This window comes from Ictidomys tridecemlineatus, chromosome 4 (assembly GCF_052094955.1).
Source record: "Ictidomys tridecemlineatus isolate mIctTri1 chromosome 4, mIctTri1.hap1, whole genome shotgun sequence".
Taxonomy (NCBI): domain Eukaryota; kingdom Metazoa; phylum Chordata; class Mammalia; order Rodentia; family Sciuridae; genus Ictidomys; species Ictidomys tridecemlineatus.
The window spans coordinates 99755669-99770971 of NC_135480.1; the positions used below are offsets into that span (position 1 = coordinate 99755669).

The 15303-nt window shown below is 48.7% G+C and overlaps 1 long non-coding RNA gene across 3 annotated transcripts in view; it reads right to left on the reverse strand.

Moving 5' to 3' along the window:
* LOC106144972 (uncharacterized) overlaps positions 1–12006 on the reverse strand; it is a 46123-nt gene extending 34117 nt beyond the window's left edge. For all 3 annotated transcript variants that reach the window (XR_013437912.1, XR_013437911.1, XR_013437910.1), the window contains exons 1-2: positions 11492–12006; positions 10986–11154 (exon numbers count right to left, since the gene is read on the reverse strand). This is a non-coding gene — a long non-coding RNA (uncharacterized LOC106144972). The remainder of the gene's footprint in view (positions 1–10985; positions 11155–11491) is intronic.
* Between the last annotated feature and the right edge of the window lie 3297 nt (positions 12007–15303).

A 15303-nucleotide genomic window follows, 5' to 3' on the forward strand; every position in this document is an offset into this window, starting at 1 on the left:
TTTTTTTTTTTTCAGCATCACAGTGCACAAAGAAAATGGTAATATTTGTTCTGCACAATGAAACCAATGACACAGGCTGTTCCCAGTTGGAAGAGACACTGCCAGGAGCTGTCCTGACCCACCCAAGCACGTCCAGGACTGAGGGACTCCAGCTCCACACACAGGTGACCTATGTATGGCTCAGCCATGTGCCAAGCACACCCATGAAGAAGCCCTGACTTAGAACAAGCCCATCAATTGACGGATAAGAAGCAAGATTTAGAGAGCAGATGTGCCTTGGCTGAGGTCTCCTTTGGGCCAACATCAAGGGGAGCACTGAAGTCTCCGCACTATAAGTCTGTCTTAAAAGACAGGAGGGCAGGGGGTCGTGGGAGAAGGTCAAGGAGCTCATTTGAGAGCAAGAGAATGGGGCTAACTAGCACAATGAGCATCCAGTGTCCCTGACATTGTGCTGGGTGCTTTACATGCCTCATCGCATTCAGGGATTGTGACACCAGTGCTATGCCAGTCCTCCCCCTATCCATCTTGATTCTTTTTTTTTTTTTAAGGGAAAAGATTTGCCTCACCAGTGCTATGCCAGTCACACTCACCTGGACCAGGAAGTAGGCTGATTCAATGGTCTCAGATTTCCCCAGGGCCAGAGAAGACAACCCTCCAAGGAAGAAGGGAAGACACTGCTCCATTTAAGTCATTTGCCCATTTTCCTCCCCTACCTTCCCTACCTATCACCCCCTTGGGAGCAACCTCTGAATGCGAACCAACCACTTCGCCTGCATGCATCTTCTGCACCCCATCTCCCAGGTAAGAGGCACGTCAACATCGCATACACTCTACCTGCTATGTGGAGTCATGGCCAGGACTCGTGTGGGTACCAGCAATATACAAGGAAGTAAATCATAGACCCACAGACTAATCACTGATTTACTTGGCACCCCTAGCCCCAAATCTGGGCTCTAACATCTAGATCTGTTGTTAAAGCCCTGACTGCTCAGACCATCTCCCTTGGCCCCAGTCTTTGGATGTACTTACCTTTGTCATGTGAAACTGCCCTCCCGGTTGCTATGTGACAGCCTCTCCCGCCAGCATCAGGGCCCTTTGCTTGTTCTCTCTTGGTGTCCCCCCACTCGGATGAATCTGGCTTTACCATCACCCTCACCCTTTATCCGCCCAGCATTTTAGGAAGCCCTCCTGTCATAACTGCCAAGTCGCTGCGCCTCCAGATGTCATGGACAGCCTTTGACTACTTCCTGCATGGTGCCACCTAAACACAGTTCTCACTTTTAGATCACCTAGTAGGACTGGGAATAAAATCCAACCAGCTCTGCTCCTGCTTCAGCCAGGAAGAGACCTAGAAACTGGCAGTAAGAGGAGCAAGATCTCACCTCACCCTGCCCAAAGCAAGTGACCAGCAGAGAAGAGGTATAAAAATACTTGCATGATAGGAGACCCAGTTCCCACCAGCACATATGGCCTTACTGGACAGAGCCTGAAATGTTGGGGCTGGAGCTGGCAGGCCTTGAGCAGGTCCCTGAGGCTCCAGTGGGCCATGGTGGGACTCGCTATCAGAAGAGCAGTCCCCAGGCCTTAGTCCAGAGCTAACTGGTGATCTGTTCACTAGCTGCTTCTAGCCCCTCTCAGTTCCCAACCCAACACTCAAGGCTCTATTCAAATTTTACTGTGCAGTAACACACTTGGGAGGGAGTGCTGAGCCCATCGAAAATCTTTCACTTTTATTCCAATTTTGGACTACCCTCCCCATCTCTGAAAATTTCCTGGGCCCAAAGACAGCTCCAGAGCCATGCTGAGATGTCCCATTCCCTGTCTAATAGGGATGCTGGGTACCCATAGGCCCCCAAAAGGTTAACCCCAACCCCAGTATCTGACCCCAGTAAAATCCCAGACCCTGAAGTTCTCAAGTCTCCCAGTATCTAGGTTCCCAGCTTCCCTCCGGAAAACAAACCATTCACTTCTTCCTTCTGCAACTTCACTCTTTGAGTTCCTTGGTTATATTGGTGATAGGAGCAGACTGTAAGGGTGTGTGCTCAGCCTAGGCTACTGAATAAGATCACAGGTAAGTTCCCCTCTGCATGAGCCATCTAAATTTCACATGTGGGCCAGACCTCCCCACTTGGTCCTGAGCCCCTGATGGCTCACATGGGAGGTTTAATCACCCATCATGGTGCCCCAAGTTCAGGGCCTTGAACAGTAATTCCTGAGATCTTTTTCCTTTTCATATTTGGTCCATGCCACATCCCTAGCTGCAGGCTGCTGTAGTCAAAAATCCAGGGACTAGGAGTTAGGGTCCTGACTCCTCTATCCTCCTCTGCCACGAGATAGACAGGTCATGGCCTCTGCTCTCTCCTCCACCAAGGGAGGAGGAGACAGGTGAACAGTAAACCTCTTGGTTCTAATATTCTAGAGAGGCAGAATGGGTTGGAACAACCTCATTCTATGTGGTCAGGATCCCAGAAGAGTCAACTAGGAAATAATCCTGGAGTCCCTCTTGAGATGCCTGTTTCCCCATTATTTCCAGGGGACCAGGGAACATTTACATCATCACAGACGGTTCTGTTCTGTCAGACAGCGCTGGCTTGGAAATCATCCATATCCACATTTCTCCACTGGATTAGACTGATATCTTTTTTTAATATTTATTTTTTAATATTTGGAGGACACAACATCTTAGTTTGTATGTGGTGCTGAGGATCGAACCCGGGCCGCACGCATGCTAGGCGAGCGCGCTACCGCTTGAGCCACATCCCCAGCCCCTGACTGATATCTTGAAGGGTGGGATTCTCATCTTTGGATCCCCAATGCCTGGTACTGTGTTTGGTATCAAAAATGCTCAGACATTCATTGGATAGATTTGTCTGCTGGCAAGAAGCCTAACTTCTATCTGGCACATGGGTCTGAAGTTCAGACTGGGGACTCTATAATAGAGAGTGGGGTCTGCATGAGTTGAGGAGAACCCATCTTCAGAGGTGGTAGCCAGCATCCCAGCAGCTGGAATGAAAAGTGTCACTAATGGCCAAAAGAATAGCTGACACCAGCAGGAGCCCAGTGGGAGGGAAGAAGCAGACACCACCCACAAGGGAAGCCAGCAGAGGGCGCCTCCTTCCCCACCTCCACAGAGAGCTCAAGCTGGGCAGCTGCCTCGTTAGCACCAGGAGGCAACCCTGCTAATTACCAAACCCAAACTTGGGATTTGCATTTTTATGAAATGCTCACACAGGAGGCAAATCTTTTCCCTTAAAAAAAAAAAAAAAAAAGAATCAAGATGGATAGGGGGAGGAAAAGCTCATACCAGTACATACTAATTCAATCTAATCTTGGTCATTTCAGTTTCCATAAGAAAGTGCTTTCATAAAGCTACAAAGCTAACATCCATAACTCTCCAGTTTCCCCAGACAGGATACCTCTGCATTAAGTTTCCCATTTATCTTCGGAGATGGCAAATCATCCATTTATAATGGGATCTAATAAAGCGAGCTCCCCTTGCAGTCCCAGCTGCAGGAATGCACCTCAGATCCAGAGATGCTGCTGCTTTGGGGCCGGTAACTGTTTCATCTTCTTGGGGACCCCTGACTAGGCAGGCTGGATATGCAGTTGCTAGGGAATCTTATACAACAGAGTGAGGTATGTGTGTGGGGGTAGAGAGCATAGCCTGCAGGTACAGGTACTGTACTCCTTTTAGCCTATAGACAGATAGACAGACAGACAGACAGACAGACACACATACACACACACACACACACACACACACACACACACACACTCCTAAAGCCAGTGGGGAGAAGCCAAGCCTTGTTCATAAAGGCAGGGATGTTTGCAGTGAAGGGGACTATTTAGGAATGATCACTTGCCAATTTGGGAGTTTAACAGACTGATTCAGGGGCTCAGTTGAGCCACAAAAGACAATGTCCCATTGTCCCAGGGTGAGGTTCCCTGGAGCAGCCTCTGAGCTGGAATTTCAGCAGGAAGGTGCTTACTAAGGAATGTCACAATATCTGTGCCAGTAGCAAAGAGCAGAAACAAACCTGGGCAGAGAACAGAATCCAGCTTTCATGCAGCTCAAGCACAGGCTTGGCCAAGCCCTGCAAGGAGCTCAAGAATGTTGAAAGGGCCCGTTGGAACCATCTCCAATCCAGGAAAGATGTCCAGGCCTTCCTATGCACACACAATCTGCTAGTAGATGTGGACCATCCCAGAAGGGGCCCAACCATAAGTAGGAGGGTCTTTACTGCTAAAGTGCCCCCCGAGAGAAGAACTGCTATCCACTTTTTCAGCATCTAGTCAACAAGACCTTTATTGACAAGGGAAATTGGCAGCGATTACAGTGTCTGCTCTTCCTACTGAATGAAGAGTGTCCATCTTAACCTCCCCAAACCCCAGGAAATACAGCTTCATTATACTTCACCCGTGGACATTCAGAGAGTGGCTCTAGTCAGTGCCCAGGCTTGAGGGGTAGCAGGCACTAAGCCCAGCTGGCTGCCTGTTCACCGTTATGCCCTGCACTTTCTCTGGGCAGGTGACATAGAAAAGACTTTCAGGCTGGGCTTGATCAGCTGCTGGCTTACCAGCTGTGTGAAATCTGGGAACCCTGTGTGGATTTGGGAACTCAGCCCTACCATTTGAGGGGTGAAAAATCAAATAGAATCACATCAATGAGCCCTGATAGAGTCTTCGGAGCCAAAAAGCCAGCATTGTGCTGTGATTGGCATAAAAGGAGCGTATATTGACTGCTTCCAGGGCACCTCTGACCTGATGGGAAGGCAGAAGTGGCATCCTCGACTGTCTCAGGAGAGTGAGAAACATCCTGCACCCATCCCTGTCTGGGAAAGGAAATTCTGGGCAGAATCTGACACCATTTCTGAGTTCAGTGGGAGTCCGGCAGTTATGAGTATTAGAAATGGAAGGCAGGAATCCACCGAGGTCCCAGCTTGCTCATAGGGCGAGGATCCAAGGGCACATTGTTCATTCTGGAGGTATGAGCAACAAGCCAGATTCTGGGGCACTGAAAGCACCCTGGCAAGGAGCTACTGATGCTAGCAGTTAAAAGCTATGTGCACTGAAATAAGAGGGGCAGGCAGATATGGGAAGACCGACCTTCAGACCTGCTACACCCTCTGCCCCAGGGTGTGCCTGCATAGCCTTTGCTTAAACTTTCCCAGAGATGAGGAGCTTATGATCTCACAGGACTCCAAATTACATTGTTGAACAGTTCTGCTTCTCAGAAAGTCATTGCTTAGGTCAAGCCAAAATCTGTTCATTGCCCAATCTTTCTAGTACATTCCACTTGAACCAGGATAGCTCTGCTATCTCCCCAGCATTCTTAAAGAACACATGGCACATGTTAGGTTAAGTAAATATTTTTGAATGAATCAATCAATCAATGCTTGTACATATGTTTGGACGCTGCCTCCAAGACCTCCACAACTTTTTCCTGTTTCTGATTTCCTATTCCACTTATTACCAACGTGATCAGATCTTCATTTCACCATGTGTTTAAGCCCATAGCACAGTGCCTGGAACAAAGCTGAGCTCCAGGGTCAGTTCTTATTCATTCAACAAACATTAAACAAAGTCCCACTTTGTGTCAAACACTCTAGTGCTCTGGGCTCTGGCTCTCTGAAGCATAAAACTGTTAAGATGGAGGTAGAAGGCAAAATACCAGTGATTATTAGGATTTTAGAAGATGGTGAGTGTTTAATCAGAAACCATGAACAAATGCATGCGAACACACACACACACACACACACACACACACACACACACACACACTTGCCTATAACTCACTTGCACATTTCCTATAACAGAGCAAAATCCACCAATGCAGATATGAAGGTCTGGCCAGCCCATGAAACACAATCTTCAGGATGATCAGCCACTACTTGGTCCCTCCCGCCAATGTCCTTCAGAACAAGGTACACAGGGTGATTTTACTCAGAGATCCAGAATCATGATTCCTGCTACCCATTTGCGGAGGGGAGCTTGGCCCTCAGAGCCCCTTCTCTAAGGAACATCAGCTCCCTCTGCCATGGGTATTTCCTTGGAGGTGCCTCTGTGTAGAGTTGGGGGTAGCAGATTAGCTCCCCTTCCTGAAATACGGCTGGGATGCCAGGAAGAGTGAGCTGGAATCAGCAAGGCGAGTTAAGCTTTCCGCCTGGAGCTTCGGGCTTAGCGGTGCAGATTACAACAGCAGGTGATGAGCGACGTTCTCCGCTGCTGTGGAGACTGTGAAAATCCTGTTACAGGGCAAAGGCGTTTTAGCTACAGCTCCAAATTTCAAAGAATGATTGAGTTGGAACGTGGCAGGCAGGAGGCAACTGGGGACCAAAGTTATTTGACTTAAACTGAGAACCAGGCCTGAGGGGTCTGCTGGAGTGGAGAATTCCAGAGAGGGACCCAGGTATGCCACCCCTCCTGCACCGTCCCCTGGGTAAAGTCTTGTCCTCTCGCCCAAATACACACATGCTCCTTCCAACCACCTCCCCTCCCTCCTCTGCCCGTCCATCAGCATAAGGAGCCTCCATCTGCCTTGAAATCTATCTTCCTCACCAATCTGTAAGCTCCCGAGATCAGAGCCTGTAGTTTCTTCAGCCCCGTGGGATTTAGCACCGCTCCTGGCACATGTAAATGCTTAATAAAGTTTGTCAAATGATCAATTGGTCACTGCCTAAAAGCCACATCTTCCTTGCCTTGTTCTGCCTGGTTTCTAGACTCCCCCACACACACCCCCACTGAGCTCTCCTGGAAACTCACATCATTATGCAGACATCCCGGGTTCCCTGGAAGAGAAGTAGCGCCTGGCTAACAGACCGAAATCCAACTGCAAATGAGACACTTAGGGTGAGGAAAAGATTTTTAAAATCAACCCAGGAAAAGAACGAGCCTTGAGTATTTGCTTTACCTATTAAGTGGGGAAATGATAAAGTCACAGGATTGAGGGTCTCTCCTATAGTCTTTGAGTCTAACATCCTTCTGCCAGCACCTCATCATCCTCAGTTCCCCTCCCCACATATTGGCCCTAATTTTCCTTTAACAAGAAGCAGTCTGATGTAATAGAGTCTTTGAGCTCGGAGGCCATCAGGGAACTGGGTGCAAATCCTAGTTTTTCAAGATACTTCACCTTTCTGAACGTCTGTTTTCTCATCTGTAAACTGCCAACCTTATAATCTATCACTAAGAGAATGTCTATAAAGAAACTTCTCAGTGATTCACATACAAAAGAAATCAATCAAATAATAGTGATGTTGTTATTGTTGAATCCAGTTCTTCATACCCAATTCTGAGCTCCGCCCTGCAACCATATGGAAACCCAGTTTACAGAGAGCTCCGGGTCCTTGGATCTGATTTGAACCTCACAACAACCCCTTATGAGGTGATTACTATTTCCCACTTCAGAGTGGACACTGGGGTTCCAGGAAGTAACCTGCCCAAAGATGCTCAGGTAGGAATTGCAAAGGCTAAAACTGGAGCCCTGGTATTGAGGTCAGAACCCAGGGCAGTTCCACATGCCAAGGTCCCTCCCAGGCAGGAATGACTGATCCTCAAGGGGATCCTATCCCAGAGGGCCTCTATTATCCAGCACACAAGAAAAGATGAAGGCAAATCTTTTTATTTTTTTTTCCTCCTTTCCTTCCTTTCTTCCTCACTTGTTTCTACCATACTGTGATTAAGCACTTGCCATATGCTCGGCCAGCTAGTAGTGAATATGTGGGATATAAAAGATGGAGGCTCTCTGGTCCCTGCTGAAGACAGCTTAAAACCCAGCTGAAGAAACCAAGTGACTAATTCAGAGCAAAGGCCAATTCCCAACAGAGCGTAAATTTATTCCAAATATCATGCCTATATCGGGTCAGAGGACCAGTGTCAAGGTCAGCAACTCCATGAAGCAAGGAGGAAAGCTTCTGGCTCCGGAGACCCCGCCAGGAAGGAGCCAGGCAGAGATGAGATGAGCTGCCTAGGGGAAGAGCGAGTTCCCTGTCTCTGAAGGCAATCAAGCAGTGTCAGGGCGATTACCTGCAGGCCCCGCCAGCCCCAAGACTCTCCACTGATGACAGTTCCTGTTGAGGCCATTGTAAGAGAAGCAAGGGGGAATCCAGAAAGGTCAGCTTACATTGTCTCCCGAAAAACTGGAGCTTCTCTGAGCAGAGCGCAGATCAACTGCTCCCCAGCTCAGCTTAACAGGGCTTCAGTCCCCTCATCTTACATAAGCCGTCCGCCCCTTCAACTTAGCGTGCATGGCTCCTCCAGGCCAAGATTTAGAGTAGCAGCCGCCTCTCCCTCCAAGGGAAAACAAAGGAGAAGGCATGCAAAGACCATCTGAAAATCCCCTTATTTGCTCTCCTCTTTGGAGTCTCTGCAGAACACGGCTGGCAGTGTCCCAGACAAACAGGAAGCCAGCCTCCACTTCTGCTGTGCCCTTTGCAAAGGTTCCCGGCTACACCTCCTCCCCCAGCAAGGTCCTGTGCTCACAGAGCAGAGAAAGGCACCGCAGAGCCGGAGACATGGGGCCGCCCGCCTCTCATTCTTCCTCTCCTCCCTTTCCTCACTGCTTTGAAAAGGAAGGAGCCTTCAAGCTGCCTGCTCTGGGGATCCCTCAGATCCCAGAGTAGGAAAAGGTGTCCTTAATGGTCATCTCCTCCAGCCTCCATAGGTACAGTGTCCTGAAGATGATGCAGCAATGTCAAAGCTGCAGGGATTCCCTGGGCTGGCCACCAGTTGTGTTCTCCTCCCTGAGTTCCTGGGAAGAGCTGCATTGTTATTGTTGAAATTACTTTAAACTTGACCGTTTCCCCTCTACAGCATACAGAGCCTGCGCAGGCACATGACACCCCGCAGAGGTAGCAGAAAGAGGAGGTTTGCAGGTTCACCAGTGCTGGATTCAAGTCCTAGCTCCTGCAGCACGAAACAACACAACTCTGGTGTGTGACATAAGCTCTTTCTGCATCAGAGTCCCTATGTTAAAAGGAGGTGAGACTCGTCCATGCTGGGCCTTCCTGCAACTTACAGGACACAGAGACTCTGGTTTCTAAGTAGATGTTCCCTTTTCTGCCTTTGCTGAGGACTTACTAAGGGCGGGAAACAGAGGGAAATGAGCTTTCCCAAAGATTAATCCCAGGGTATGGTTCCTACTGGCCCCAGTTGCTGCTTTCTATGATTTACCAAGAAATGAGAGGGGCAGGGAAGGGTGCATCCTTATCCTAAGAGTGAACTGCTTTTTCTAAGATCCAAGCACAAGCTACACAAGCCCTCAGGTGTTTGGGGATATGATTAACATTTAAACTGGGTAAAGTAAGTTGTCCTCAATGTGGTGGGCCTCATCCAATCAGGAGAAAGCCTGAATAGAACAAAGAGGCTGAGCCTCCCCTCAAGAAGAAAGAATTCCTCTGCCTCAGCCTTCAACCTGTTGCACCAGCATTTTCCTGCCTGGAACAGCAGCGGTGACTCTTCCTGGTCTTCATGCCTGTCAGTCCTGGGACTGCAACTGACGTCCTCAGCTCTCCAGGATCTCCAATTTGCAGCCTCACCCTAGAGATTTGTGACGTGCAGCCTCCATAGTACTGTGAGCCAATTTCTTATAATTAATCATGTATGTATGACTATTGGTTCTGTTTCTCTAGAGAGTTCTGATTAACACAGAAAGGGTCCTACTCAACATCAGAAAAGATGTTCCCACTCATGAGTTGCGCAGCCAAGGGGATGTGCAGGGAGAGGGAGGGAACCGTGAAAGCAGGGCTCTAGCCAGCATCAGGCACCCAGGAGGGAGATGAGTCTGTATTGTCCAAAGACCCATCCATCTCTGAATCTATGCTTTCAAGACAGGGACAGGGAGGACTTGATGTGGCTGTTTTTCACAGATGTCAGCCAGGCTGGTGCACCCCAGAGCAAAAGGGGCATGTGCAATCCACTTCCTTCCTCAGCTCTCCCCTTCTGACCTCGCTCCACCCTCTGCCCACTGGCATCACATGGAAAGTGAGTTCTCCCATTCCCAACCCTGAGGCTGAGAGATGTGTGAAGACAGACAGCACACAGGAGGGTGGGAAGAAACCCTGGGGGTTTGGGAGGCCCCAGGAGTAGGGCTGGCATATCTGGGTCAGTTGAAAGGAATCAAGAGAAGGAGTCCCTGCACCTGACCCCATTCCCCAGTTCTGTAATTCAGAATCACAGGATGGCTCGAGGGTCTTTTGATGCTGGTAGAGCCTTATTCCCTATCTCCAGCAGGAAATAAATAGAGAGCAATAAAGATATAAAGGCTACTTACCCTGGAAAAGAAAATTCTGATCTTTGTGAACTGTAAATAGAGATTTTTTTCAAAAAACAGCATTTCTTTTGCTTGAAATGTTTTTGGAATAATCCTATTATGAAGAAAAAGTGTATGTAAAATGGTTTTCTCCAGGGCTGTGGCAGCAAGTTTGGAGTGAAAGAGAACGTGATTAATTCCCACTCACCTCCTCTCTTCTTCCTCTTCCTCTCTCTCCTTCTCTCTCCCACCTCTTTGACCCCTACTCCCCAGACCCCAGCACCAAATCTTCCTAAAATGTGTTGCTTCCTTACTCTCTGGCTGCTCTGCTTAAAAGAGATAATAGCTTAAAGGAGATCCAAGATGGTCACCTGAATGCTGTGCTTCTTTACCTCTTGGTCACAAAGAGACAAGCCCACCAGGCTGGCTGGGCCCAGAGCGTGCAAGCTGACCTCATGGGAAATGGCAGGTGTGCGTGGAGCTGGCAGTGCACAGGGTGGAGACTCCCCAGCATACCTGAGTGTCCAGCCTCAGTCAGTGGAGCTCCCAAGGGACCCTGCCCATCCCTGGGCCCCAGAAAACCTAGTGATGTCAGGGTAGGGAGGCACAATTGTGTCCCCCCAACTCCAGTCTCCTTTGTAATGGACCCAGGGTGGCAGGTTAAGCCTGTGGAACTTAGATGCTGTGGGCTGACTGTATCCCCCCAGAATTCACATGTCAACACTGTAACCCCCAATACCTTGGAATGTGTCTGGAGACAGGGTCTTCACAGAAGTAATCAAGTTAAAGTGAGATCACGAGGGTGGGGCCTGATCCAACAGGACTGGTGCCATGGGCTGGACTGTACTCCTCTCAAATTGATACTTTGCGTCTCTAACCCCCAACGTGGCCATATTTGGAAGCAGGACCTGTGAGAAGGTGAAAAAGGTTAAAGAGTCAAAGTGGGGACTGAATCTGATAGGCACGGTGCTCTGGTAACAGGAAGAGACACCAGCGCACTGTCCTTCTGCAAGCCAAAAGAGAGTCCTCTAAGCCAGGTAGTCGGTAGTATTTTGTTATGGCACCCTGCACACACGACTACAACTGGTGTCCTCATAAAAAGGGAATTTTGGACACACAGACAAAGGAATTTACAAGACAAAGTGAAGAGACACAGAAAAGATGGCCTTCTACAACCCACAAGCCAAGAGAGAGACTTGGCTTCCTTCCCTCACCTCCCTCAGAAGGAAGCAAGTCTGCAGGCACCTTAATTTCAGGATTCTGGCCTCCAGAAATGTGCAACAACGTGTGTCTGTAGTTCAAGGCTGTGGTCCTTCAACGCAGCAGCCCCGGCACACTAACGCATGGGGCTGGACAGGTAACCTCCAGGTCTGAGCCCACTTGTATCAGAATTGCTCTCCATGCAGCCAGCCCTCTGTTCTGAGACCTCCCCAACTGGAGGAGATTCCATTCCCATGCCTCAAGCTCCCTCTTTCTTATGGACTGCGTTCAGAGCCCAGGAAGTCCCAACTTTCCATTCTCATTGTTGGGTGGACTCTCGACAAGACCCTATTTTGCTTTGTAAGAAGCAATCATTTTTAATCAGGCAACACTGAGTCTCTGAGAGAGAAATCCTTGGAGACAGTGCAGGCCTCGTGCCAGTGAGAGGGCCAGTTGCCAAAGCCCAGTTCCCTGCTTTAATTCCCTGGCTCGTTGGGGGAGGGCATCTCCGCCCTGCCGGAGGGGAGGAGAAAGACAGGGGTACTTATCAGCAGAAGCAGATGCCCTCCCAGAGGCCTGGCTAGTGCCCTGCTCTTGCTGGGGCCTACCTCAGCCTGTATTAAGCCGGATTGGGAGGCACTGGAGGCAAAGGCAGGCAGAGAGAGGAGACAGGAAGGGTGTAGGCTTCAGAGAGGAGAGGTGGCAGCCTGTACCTACAGAGTGGGCTCCAGCCTCCCTCCTCATTACCTGCCTCCCCAGCACGACAAGGAAGGAGTCCCTGCTGCACAGTTCCAAGGGGAAATGAGACAGGGCACGGAGGCACCTAGCAGAGAGGCATCTGGTGGGCATCCAGAAGAGGCTGGCATGAGAACAAGGGACGGAGATGGGAGCGAAACACGCTCAGATGAAACTGCCTCCAAGGTTGCAGCACCGCTTCAGAAGATCCAGCTTTCCAGGCATCTCCGGATGGTGCCTTCAGGATTCGCCCCAGGCTCAAAATTAGCAAAAACATGGCAGCCTGTACCCCTAGTCAGCCATCTGCCCCTGTCCAGCTGAAACACTCCCCAATCAGCCCCGAAATGTGGTCGCTGTGCCAGCTGGAGAGAGGATGCTGCTCCCCGTGGGGCGTGGGGGAGGCAGAGGAGCAGGATCCACTGTATTCATGGATTGCTAGATCATAGAATGAAACCCCTAAACCATCAGGTTGATTTGGGATTCTGGCAGACAAGCAAATCTGCAGATGAGAAGATGCTACAGCAGCTTAACAAACACATAGGAACCAAAAGACAACTGCATGGGAAACAGTCACCACCCCCACAACAGGCTCTCTTAAGAGAACTTTGAATTCCATGACAGATCCATAAGGTAGACCATTATCTCCGCCAGTGGTGGCGGTGGCCCGTATTTTCAGGAGCCAGGCACAAGTGCAGTTCCAAGAAGTGCGTTGAAGAATGTGAGACTTAGCAGAGTCTTTCAAGCTACCGAGGAAGGCCCATGAACTTGGAGCAGGCAGATCCTACTTTGGATCCTAGCTCCACCTCTCACCAGCTGGATGGCATGGACTAGTTCCATAAACCTCTGAGCTTGCTTTCTTTATTTTAAAAATAGGGATAAGAGCATCTACCTCGGGGGGGGGGGGGGGGGGTCTGTTGAGTGAATTAAATGAGATTATACAAGTAAAGGCTCAGACACACAGTAGATGCTATTCCCTACTACACAACCTTCCTACCTAATACCCCAACCTTGAAAAAATGAGATTCAGAAAGGGGGAGGTATGCCTGGGATCTGTTTGAGAATCTAGTGATACAAAACTCATAACTGTGCAAAGGGGTCAGTCACTTCATTTGAACAGCTGTCATGGTCAAAATGCTATTTTGCTATTTGGATTAAGTAAAAACAAATCAGCCTCTTTATGATGACTCATTGGTCCTATGCTGCCCCCCAATACTCTCATAAATAAGCTATGGGAGGGGAATACATATGCTCTCTTTCATCCCTGTCACCAACTCTTCTCTGTCCATCGCTTCATGCATTTACTCACTCACTCATTCATTCCATAGATGATAAAAGAGCACCACCTCCCCAAGTCACTGTGACCAATCACAAAGACAAAACTCCTGAATTCATTCTGAACCAGGAACTCTCTGCTGGCTACTATCTCTAAGTGGCTTTGTAAACTCTTTTTTTTTTTTTTTTTTTTAACTCTCCAGAGGTGGTGCAAAAGGAAGAAAAAGAATGAACTACTTTGGCAGGGCCTCAGGTTGCAAGGCCTTGCTCTTGGGGCCTCCAGGGAATCTGGAAGGTTGGTCACAGAGGAAGCACAGTGATCCTGATTTCTCATTCCCAAAAGGGACTAAGCCCACTGTACATGCCAGGAAACCACTCTTTACTTTGAGATGAGCCAGCTCAGTCTTATTTGCAAAGCTGTCCCCAAAGCCTCCATAGGAAGTATAATATCACCATAAAGAATCGTTATCTTCTCATGTGACTACTTCGCTCTCTTTAAAGAAATTGTCTGAGTTTGCAGTGAGCAAGCCTCCTACTCTCCCCCTCCTTTACCTGATATTATTTTGGCTCCTGATAATTACATTAGGTATAGAAACTGACTTTATGATGCTAATAATTATACATGCTTACAAAACAGATGGGTCTAAGATCCGGAGGGGGGAGCATTTATGGACTCGGAAATGAGACGTTTTGTTGGTAGGAAATGGATAGTTATTTCCAGGTTTTATTGCTGTGTTCCGTAGGATTCTTCTTAAATCTTGTTGATAATGCTTTGCCTGTATTGCCTCCCGTGCATTTTGTAAGACTTGGCTCATCAATCTTGGATGTGCTGGGAAGGTGGCCTTAACTGCCTGGACCAGGAGAATCAGGTGTGACAGGGAACAGGCCAGTGCCCCTCAGAAGAGGCATGCACCTGGGAATTGAGATCCTCTCACCAATGGAAGACACATGGTATAGAGGAGAGCACTAAACTGGGACTGAGTGTTCTGTAAAATATCTGAGTCAGAAGGAAACTTAGAAACCAGCTGGTCAAGCAGTTCTCTAAGTAGGGACCTCAGACCAGCAGTATTGTCGCCATGTGGGAACCTACTAGAAATGCCAATTCTCAGGCCCTGTGCAAATGCTGCCCTTCATTCTAGTTAACTAATGATTACTAAAGTTTAAGAATCACTGATTGTGTTCAATTCTTTTATATTAAAAATGCATAAACTAAGGCCCAGAGGGGCTAAGCGATATGCCCCAAGTTGGCCAGTTCATGGAGAGTCAGGCTAGAACTTCCAGTCCACCACAATGGCTCTTTCCCCCCAAACACCATGTTACTCCAAAAGCACCACGCACACCATGGCTCCAATGGGCTTCTCAAGCTTTGGTGTACATAAGCTCACAAGGGGATCTTGTTAACCTGCAGGTTCAGACGGATTCAGTAGCTCTGATGTGCAACCCAAGATTCTGCATCTATAACGAGGTTTCTAAGTGATGGGATTCACTAGTCCAGGTGTCCCAGCTGGAAGAGTAAGGCTCTGGCATAAACTGGTTATGGGATTTGGGCACATCATGGGAGCAGCAGGATTTACAGAAAAGGGGCTGCAGTTATTCACACACCTCTTGTGAGCTGAGTTTACAAAGCAGTGACTGCAGCCCCCTTCCCAGCTCCCCTCACTGTGTTTGGACCTCTTAGTCGGTGGCCAGAGCCCAGCCAGTCCTTGGCCATCTCTGACCCCTTGACTTCTCACCTCACAAGCTGCCACTCTGCCTTGAGGAAAGCTGGTCCTTTCCCATTTTCTCCAAAATTCAACACAATAACCAGGTAATAGCATCCAAGAAAAAAAATGAAATATTTCTTCCTTTCT